The sequence below is a fragment of the Apium graveolens genome, chromosome 10 (genome assembly GCF_009905375.1).
Source record: "Apium graveolens cultivar Ventura chromosome 10, ASM990537v1, whole genome shotgun sequence".
Lineage (NCBI taxonomy): Eukaryota > Viridiplantae > Streptophyta > Magnoliopsida > Apiales > Apiaceae > Apium > Apium graveolens.
Window position 1 is genome coordinate 163,253,616 of NC_133656.1, and position 8,586 is coordinate 163,262,201.

At 41.7% G+C, this 8,586-nt stretch overlaps 1 non-coding gene across 1 annotated transcript; it reads left to right on the plus strand.

Annotated features, from left to right (window-relative positions):
• Positions 1-5,027: 5,027 nt before the first annotated feature.
• On the plus strand, positions 5,028-5,134 carry LOC141694258 (small nucleolar RNA R71). The gene has a single exon (XR_012563578.1). It is a non-coding gene; the product is annotated as a small nucleolar RNA R71 (small nucleolar RNA).
• The last annotated feature ends 3,452 nt before the right edge of the window (positions 5,135-8,586 follow it).

The following is an 8,586-nucleotide window of genomic DNA, read 5'->3' on the forward strand; positions in this document are numbered from 1 at the left end:
TGTGTTTTTGTTTGTTTTTTTTTTTCTGAACTGTAAAAAATTTTCTGGAACTCGACCCCTGCGCGGCCGCTCAGCATATCTGCGCGAGCGCGCAGCAAGCTGCGCGGCCGCTCAGCATAGCTGCGCGGGCGCGCAGAGGGTCTCTGGAATTTTTTTTTTCAGCCCCTGTTTTCTGATTTTTTTGTGTTTTGGATAGGTTATTAACTTCTAAGGGTTCCTGTAACAACAATTCATGGGTTGCCTCCCACGCAGCGCTTCTTTTTCGTCATTAGCTTGACGTTTCGTACCTTTCTCAAGTAGTCAACAAAATGGCACTAACCACCTCTCGGTTTGCCATGTCCCCATAGTAGTGCTTCAACCGCTGACCGTTAACCTTGAATGCTTGGTCCGAATCATTCTCAAAAATTTCCACCGCTCCATGTGGAAACACAGTTTTGACAATAAAAGGTCCAGACCACCTTGATTTCAACTTCCCAGGAAAAAGTCAGAGCCGAGAGTTGAATAAAAGAACTTGTTGCCCTGGCACAAATAACTTAGGATGTAGCTTCCTATCGTGCCACCTCTTCACCTTTTCCTTATACATTTTGTTATTCTCGTACGCTTGAAGTCGAAATTCATCAAGTTCATTAAGCTGAAGCATTCTTTTCTTACCAGCTGCATCTAAATCCAGGTTCAATTTCTTCAATGCCCAGTAGGCTTTATGCTCAAGCTCCGCCGGTAGATGACATCCCTTACCGTACACCAACTGAAACGGTGGCATCCCAAGTGGAGTTTTGTATGCTGTTCTGTAAGCCCAAACAGCTTCATCGAGCTTTAAAGACCAATCCTTCCTTGACGGACAAACAACCTTCTCTAGAATACGCTTTATCTCTCTGTTAGACACTTCCGCTTGACCATTTGTTTGCGGATGATAGGCAGTAGCTACTCGATGATTCACATTATAACGCTGCATTATAGAAGTGAACTTACGGTTGCAAAAATGCGATCCTTCATCACTTATGATTACCCGAGGTGTTCCAAACCTTGTGAAAATTTGCTTATGAAGAAAATTTAGCACTACCTTTGCATCATTTGTCGGTAAAGCTTTAACTTCGACCCATTTTGAGACATAATCGACTGCCAGCAAGATGTACTGATTATTGCAAGATGAGATAAAAGGCCCCATGAAATCGATTCCCCACACATCAAAGACCTCGACTTCAAGCATCATATTTAATGGCATCTCATCCTTCCTTGACAAATTTCCCACTCTTTGGCAACGATCACACCTTAAAATAAACTGATGAGCATCCTTGAACAAAGTAGGCCAGAAAAAACCTGCTTGCAGAATACGAGCTGCCGTCTTCTCACCTCCATAGTGTCCACCATAAACCGTGGAATGGCAGTCTCGTAATATCCCCTCCGTCTCACAGAACGGGATACATCTCCTGATGATCTGGTCAGCTCCCTGTCTAAACAAATATGGTTCATCCCACATATACCACTTCACCTCATGCAGAAACTTCTTCTTTTGAGCGGATGTCAAATTAAGAGGCATTATATTGCTGACAAGATAGTTTACAATATCTGCAAACCATGGTTCTTCCTCCTGAATTGCAAACAACTGCTCATCCGAAAAAGATTCATTGATTAACGTCCTATCTTGTGAAGTAGAATCGGGATTCTCCAACCTAGAGAGATGGTCAGCTACTTGATTCTCAGTACCTTTTCTATCTTTGATCTCTAACTCAAATTCCTGAAGTAAAAGCACCCAACGAATGAGTCTCGGCTTCGAATCCTTCTTAGAAACCAGATAGCGAATAGCTGCATGATCAGTGAATACTGTTACTTTCGTACCAAGCAGATAAGATCGAAATTTCTCAAAGCCAAAGACTATAGCCAAAAGCTCCTTCTCAGTAGTGGTGTAGTTCAATTGGGCACCATTTAAAGTCTTACTCGCATAGTAGACCACATGGAAGAGATTTTTCTTGCGCTGTCCCAGAACTGCACCTATCGCATAATCACTCGCATCACACATCATCTCAAACGGTTCTGTCCAATCTGGTGCTGTAATAACTGATGTAGTGATCAAACTCTTCTTGAGAGTCTCGAATGCTGCCAAACATTCATCATCAAATTTGAAAGGCACATCTTTCTCAAGCAAATTGCACAATGGCTTAGATATCTTTGAAAAGTCCTTGATGAATCGCCGATAAAAACCCGCATGACCAAGAAAACTACGGATTCCTTTCACAGAATTGGGTGGGGGAAGATTTTCAATGACTCCCACCTTGGCCTTGTCCACCTCCAGACCCTTGCTAGAGACCTTATGCCCAAGGATAATGCCTTCACGCACCATAAAATGACATTTCTCCCAATTAAGCACCAAATTAGTTTCCACGCATCTTTTGAGTACGGCGCGCAGATTATTCAAACATTCATCATATGAGTGTCCAAAGACGGAGAAGTCATCCATGAACACTTCGACATTATTTCCAATCATGTCAGAGAATATAGCCATCATACATCTCTGAAAGGTGGCCGGGGCGCCACATAACCCAAACGAAACTCTATGAAAAGCAAATGTGCCAAATGGACAAGTGAAGGTAGTCTTTTCCTGATCCTCTGGTGCAATACAAATCTAATTATACCCGGAATAACCATCCAGAAGACAAAAATACTCATGTCCCGCCAATCTGTCAAGCATTTGATCAATAAATAGAAGAGGAAAGTGATCCTTCCTTGTGGCTTTGTTCAATTTCCTATAATCCATCCATACTCTCCATCCTGTAACTGTTCGAGTAGGGATGAGCTCATTCTTTTCATTTGCGACCACAGTGATACCTCCTTTCTTAGGTACACATTGTACGGGGCTCACCCACGAGCTATCAGAAATAGGATAAATGATGCCTGCATCTAGCCATTTCAGAATTTCTTTCTTTACCACCTCCTTCATGATCGGGTTCAGTTTTCGCTGCTGTTCCACAGTTGGCTTACTACCTTCCTCTAGCAGAATTTTATGCATACAATATGAAGGACTTATCCCCTTGATGTCTGCTATGGTCTATCCTATAGCCGATTTGAATTCTCTCAAAATCCTTAAGAGCTTGTCTTCCTCACTACCTGAAAGGTCAGCTGAAATAATAACAGGTAACGTAGATGAATCACCTAAAAAAGCATACCTCAAGTGTTCAGGTAATGGTTTGAGCTCCAAGGTAGGTGCTTCCTCTATTGATGGTTTGAGCTTCCCTTCAGCGTTCTTGAGGTCAGAAGTACCAAGAGATTCAAATGGTATGTCCAGCTTTCGCTTCCAGGGAGAAGCGTTCAGATATTGTAATTGCTCGTTGCTATCTTCATCATCACTGTCAAATTCCCCCACTAAGGCCGTTTCCAATGCATCAGACATTAGCATGTGCTCGAGTTCCGAAGTAACCGCGGAATCAATCACATCCACTTTTAAGCACTCCTCATCTTCTGTAGGGAATTTCATTGCCTTGAATACGTTGAAGGTCACATCCTGATCTTGGACCCGCATAGTAAGTTCCCCTTTTTGCACATCTATCAAGGTACGGCCAGTAGCCAAGAAAGGCCTCCCCAAGATTATGGGAATCTTCTTATCTTCCTCAAAATCCAGAATAACGAAATCTGCAGGAAAGAAGAGCTTATCCACCTTGACGAGCACATCCTCAACTATGCCCCTTGGGTAAGTAATGGAACGGTCAGCCAATTGTAGCGACATGTATGTGGGTTTTGGATCAGGCAGATCCAGCTTTTTAAAGATCGACAAAGGCATTAGATTAATGCTTGCTCCCAAATCACAAAGGCACTTGTCAAAAGTTAGATTGCCAATGGTGCAAGGAATGGTGAAGCTTCCTGGATCTTTCAGTTTTGGCGGTAACTTTTGCTGCAGAACAGCGCTGCATTCTTCCGTGAGAGCAATGGTTTCAATGTCATCCAGTTTCACCTTCCTTAAAAGAATAGTCTTCATAAACTTCGCATAACTAGGCATTTGTTCCAGAGCCTCAGTGAAAGGTATATTGATGTGAAGTTTCTTGAACACCTCCAGAAACTTCCCGAACTGTCTATCCAGCTTTTGTTGCTGCAATCTCTTAGGAAAAGGTGGTGGAGGATAGAGCTGTTTCTCCCCTGTATTAGCCTCAGGCAGAGTGTGTTCAACAGTAGTCTTCCTTGGTTTCCCCGCTTTCTCCTTTTGCTTAGATTCTTCATCTCTAACTTCAGCTTCGACTTCTTTTGCCTTTTCAGCATCAGCTACTTTTCCAGACCTTAAGGTAATAGCCTTGACTTTCTCTTTAGCTTCCTTCCTGCCTGGTACTTCCGTGTCACTGGGGAGAGTGCCAGGTTGACGATTGAGCACTGCATTGGCTAATTGACCGATTTGATTTTCCAAGGTCTTGATAGACACCGCCTGACTCTTGCACAACAACTTAAGTTCCTCAAAATCAGCACTAGTAGGTGCAGCTGCACTTCCCTGTTGAGGATATGATTACCTTGTAGCATACTGCTGTGGTTGCTGGAATCCAGGTGGGTTAAACTGTTTACTCACTCCTTGCTGATATGGTGGCTGAATAGCATTCTGATTATTCCCCCAGCTGAAATTTGGATGATTTCTGTTATTAGGATGATAGGTCGCTGGCACAGGCTGCTGTTGTCGCTGATAATTATTCACATACTGAACAGATTCGTTGACAAGAGAACACTGATCCGTAGCATGAGAACCTGCACAAAGCTCACAAACCATAGCTATTTGATTAACTCCATACGTAGCCAGAGAATCGACCTTCATTGATAGCGCTTGGAGCTGGGCTGCAATAGCGATGGTTGCATCAACTTCCAGAATACCTGCTACCTTGCCTGACGTCATCCTCTGAGTTGGGTTTTGATGCTCATTTGCAGCCATCGTCTCTATAAGATTATACGCCTCAGTATAGCTTTTAGCCCATAAGGCGCCTCCAGCTGCTGCATCGAGCATGGCCCGAGATTGGGCCCCCAAACCATTATAGAAACCAGTGATCACCATCCAATCCGGCATTCCATGATGTGGACATTTTCTCAACATTTCCTTGTAGCGTTCCCAAGCCTCGCACATAGATTCTGTAGGTTGCTGCGCAAACTGAGTAAGAGTACTCCTCATAGCAGCAGTCTTTGCCATTGGATAAAACTTCACCAGAAACTTTTGCGCAAGATCTTGCCACGTAGTGATGGACCCAGCTGGTTCAGAATGTAACCAGTCTTTAGCCTTATCCCTCAGTGAGAATGGGAAAAGCCTCAACTTGATAGCCTCATCAGTCACGCCATTATACTTAAAAGTGCTGCAGATCTCGACAAAATTCCTTATGTGCATGTTGGGGTCTTCAGTTGCCGCTCCTCCAAAAGAAACAGAATTCTGCACCATCTGAATAGTGCCCGGCTTGATTTCAAAGGTGTTAGCTTGAATAGCCGGATGAAGGATGCTTGACTGAATATCATCAATTTTAGGCCGAGAAAAATCCATAAGAGCTGGATCAGCTTGAACAATACGATCTCCCATGTTTACTGGTTCTTTCTACTCAGCTCCTGAATCCGAATCCTCAAAATCTAACTTCTCCGGAATATCAAGAACTTCGTCTGTCTCCTCAGCTGTATCTAAAGTCCTCTTGCGAGCACGAGAACGAGTTTGCATAAACGCTTGCTAAAGTACCTGAAACACAACCGAAAAGAGTAAGTAACTATTACGTCCTAATCACTGAGTCCTAATGACCAATGATGGTAAGTACATAAACTAAACAAATACGCCGAGTCCCCGGCAGCGGCGCCAAAAACTTGTTAGGGCGAAAACACGCGCTAATATTCACGCAAGTATACGCGTTCGCAAGTAATATAGAATACTTTCTAGTTCGTTCCCTCAGAGACTCAGACTAATTTATTGTCTAATTAAACTCACTCACCAATGTATGATTACTTCTCAATGTTAAGATAATAACACTTAAAATTGTTGATCAAATATTAACTATAATTAACTACTTAATTAACCACTTAACTAACACTTCAATTTATCAATAATAAAACACTCATGAGATCACAACTTCATTATTACTTCCTTCTATAGCCATTGTTATTACCTTTAGCATGTGACAGTGATGACATTAATCGAATAACACAAAACTGATAAAAGCCAACTTTCATTGTACTAATACCATTCTACCAAGCATCCACAATTAAGATAGAAGTTGAATAGTCATCAATTATGTTGAGTTCCTATATGTCTATAGAAATTGACAACACAACGATTTAAGCACAAGTTATCCCTTTTGATTACATAGGGCAAATAAAACTATTAGAGTTACCCACTAATCATGCACAACGTACATGAACCTATGCTAGCATGGCAAGTTCTAAATCTCAAGATCCACCGTCGCTTCACAAGAGATTAACACCCTATCTTATATGTTCGCGACGCACATAAGACGAATACGCACAACCAATACTAGATATCATGCAATCATCACACACTAAAGTATTAAACAATTAACTAAAGAATTCCATAATAAATCCGTTGCAACCCCATGATCACGATTAGCCCATAATAGAACTTATCGCCATCATGGGTTCATATGAAATCATGACAAACAATACAAGAAAATAATAACTACACTAATTATATTAAAACAGAGTACGTCACAAGAGTAAATAAGTCAAAGCAAGAAAACTAGCATCCAACGTTACAACGAAACAAGAATCACAAGAATATATGCTTCCTCTTCGTTGCGGTGTGCTAAATCGGTCTTCTTCCTTATCTCCTTCGCTTCTTGCGTAAAACACAATCTAAAACATAATCCCCTTAATACTCTCTGTGAAAACGTCTCAAATCTACCTATATAATAGTCCCATAAAACTCAGATTACATAGAAGTTGGAAGCCACACAGAAGTAGAAGTCTAAAATAATTCAGCTTTTTCCCCGACCTTGCGCGGCCGCTCAGCATATCTGCGCGGGCGCGCAGGCTACTGCGCGGCCGCTCAGCATTGCTGCGCGGGCGCGCAGGACCCTACTGGAAAAATTCCAAGCTTGCTCCGTTTCTTCGCCGTAATCTGCCCATTCCTTTCCTCTCGCAATGGTGAACACATGCCAATGCTTATTCTTGATGATTCCTCCCCCGAAATGCAACTAATACCCTGAAATGCATAAACACTAGAAAAACGCATCAAATACACAAAATACTTGATTTCAAGACACCAATTTAAGCCATTTTAAGATGTTCTAAGTGGTATAAAATGCCACTTATCACTTTGCTATCAAACTATTTTTCATTATCAGATATGAGCTTGTACGGAATCCCGAATCTGCAAATTGTGGAATTGAAAACAAAATCCTTGATTTTCTTCGTCGTGATCTTTGCCAAAGACATAGCTTCTACCCATTTGGTGAAGTAATCAACGACCATAACAGCGTATTTGAAACCCCATTTACTTTTTGGAGTTCTCCGATGAGATCGATTCCTCACATAGTGAAGGGCCAAGGACTTATCATTGATGTCAATGATATTGCTGGGGCAGTAGAATAGTTGGCAAACCACTGACAATGATCACATGCTTTGACAAACTTAAAGGCATCCTCTTTCATAGATGGCCAATAATTTTCTTGTCTAAGGACTTTCAGTGCCAATACCCCCCGAGTGGTTACCACAAATACCTTCATTCACTTCCCTGAGAATATAATTCTCTTCCTCAAGTCTACACACCGCAGAAGTGGTTGATTAAATCCTCTTTTATATAAAATTCCATCATACTCCACATATTTTGCAGCTTGATAACGAAGGCACCGATCCTGGAATTTGTCCTAGGGCAAAGTTTCCATACGAATATAGTTGTGTATCGGGGTCATCCAAGTTTCTTGCGGAACCTCTTCTATTTGGAACATATTTATCTCGGAGATACTTGGGATTTCTTGAATTCCTAATAGAATCTTTCCTAGAAATACATTTTCCATTTGCGAACCCATTTTTTCCAAGGCATCTGCATTACCGTTTTCTTCTCTTGGCATACCTTCCAGTTTTACATTACCAAACTCTTTAAGTAAACGCTGTACACATCTCATGTATAGCTCAGTTCAAGGGCCCCGGGCTTGGAATCCTATATTAACTTGATTAACTACCAACTCATAATCACTTCGAGCTATCAAGTTTACAACCCTTACTTCCAATGTCATTTTCAGTCCATTAATCAAAGCTTCATAATCGGCGTCATTATTTATGATATAAAATTTGAAATGGATGAACTCATCAAATATTGCCCTTCCGGAGTAATCAAAAAAATCCCGACACCCGCTCCGTTATTGTTCACAGCTCTATCAACATGTAGAATCCACCAAGGGTATCGGAACTCTTCTTTCACTTTTTCGAGGCTATCCCCCCGTGAAGAAGGTTCATCCAACACTATAGCCTTCTCATCTACCTCTGAATCAAAACTCAAGTAAGAAATCGGCTAAAGCATGTCCTTTAATCATGGTGCGGGGACAATATTTCAAGTCGAACTACCCCAACTCAACCGCCCATTTTAACATTCTTCCTGCCGACTTATGCAAGATGTGCCTTAGAGGATAAGCAGTGTGA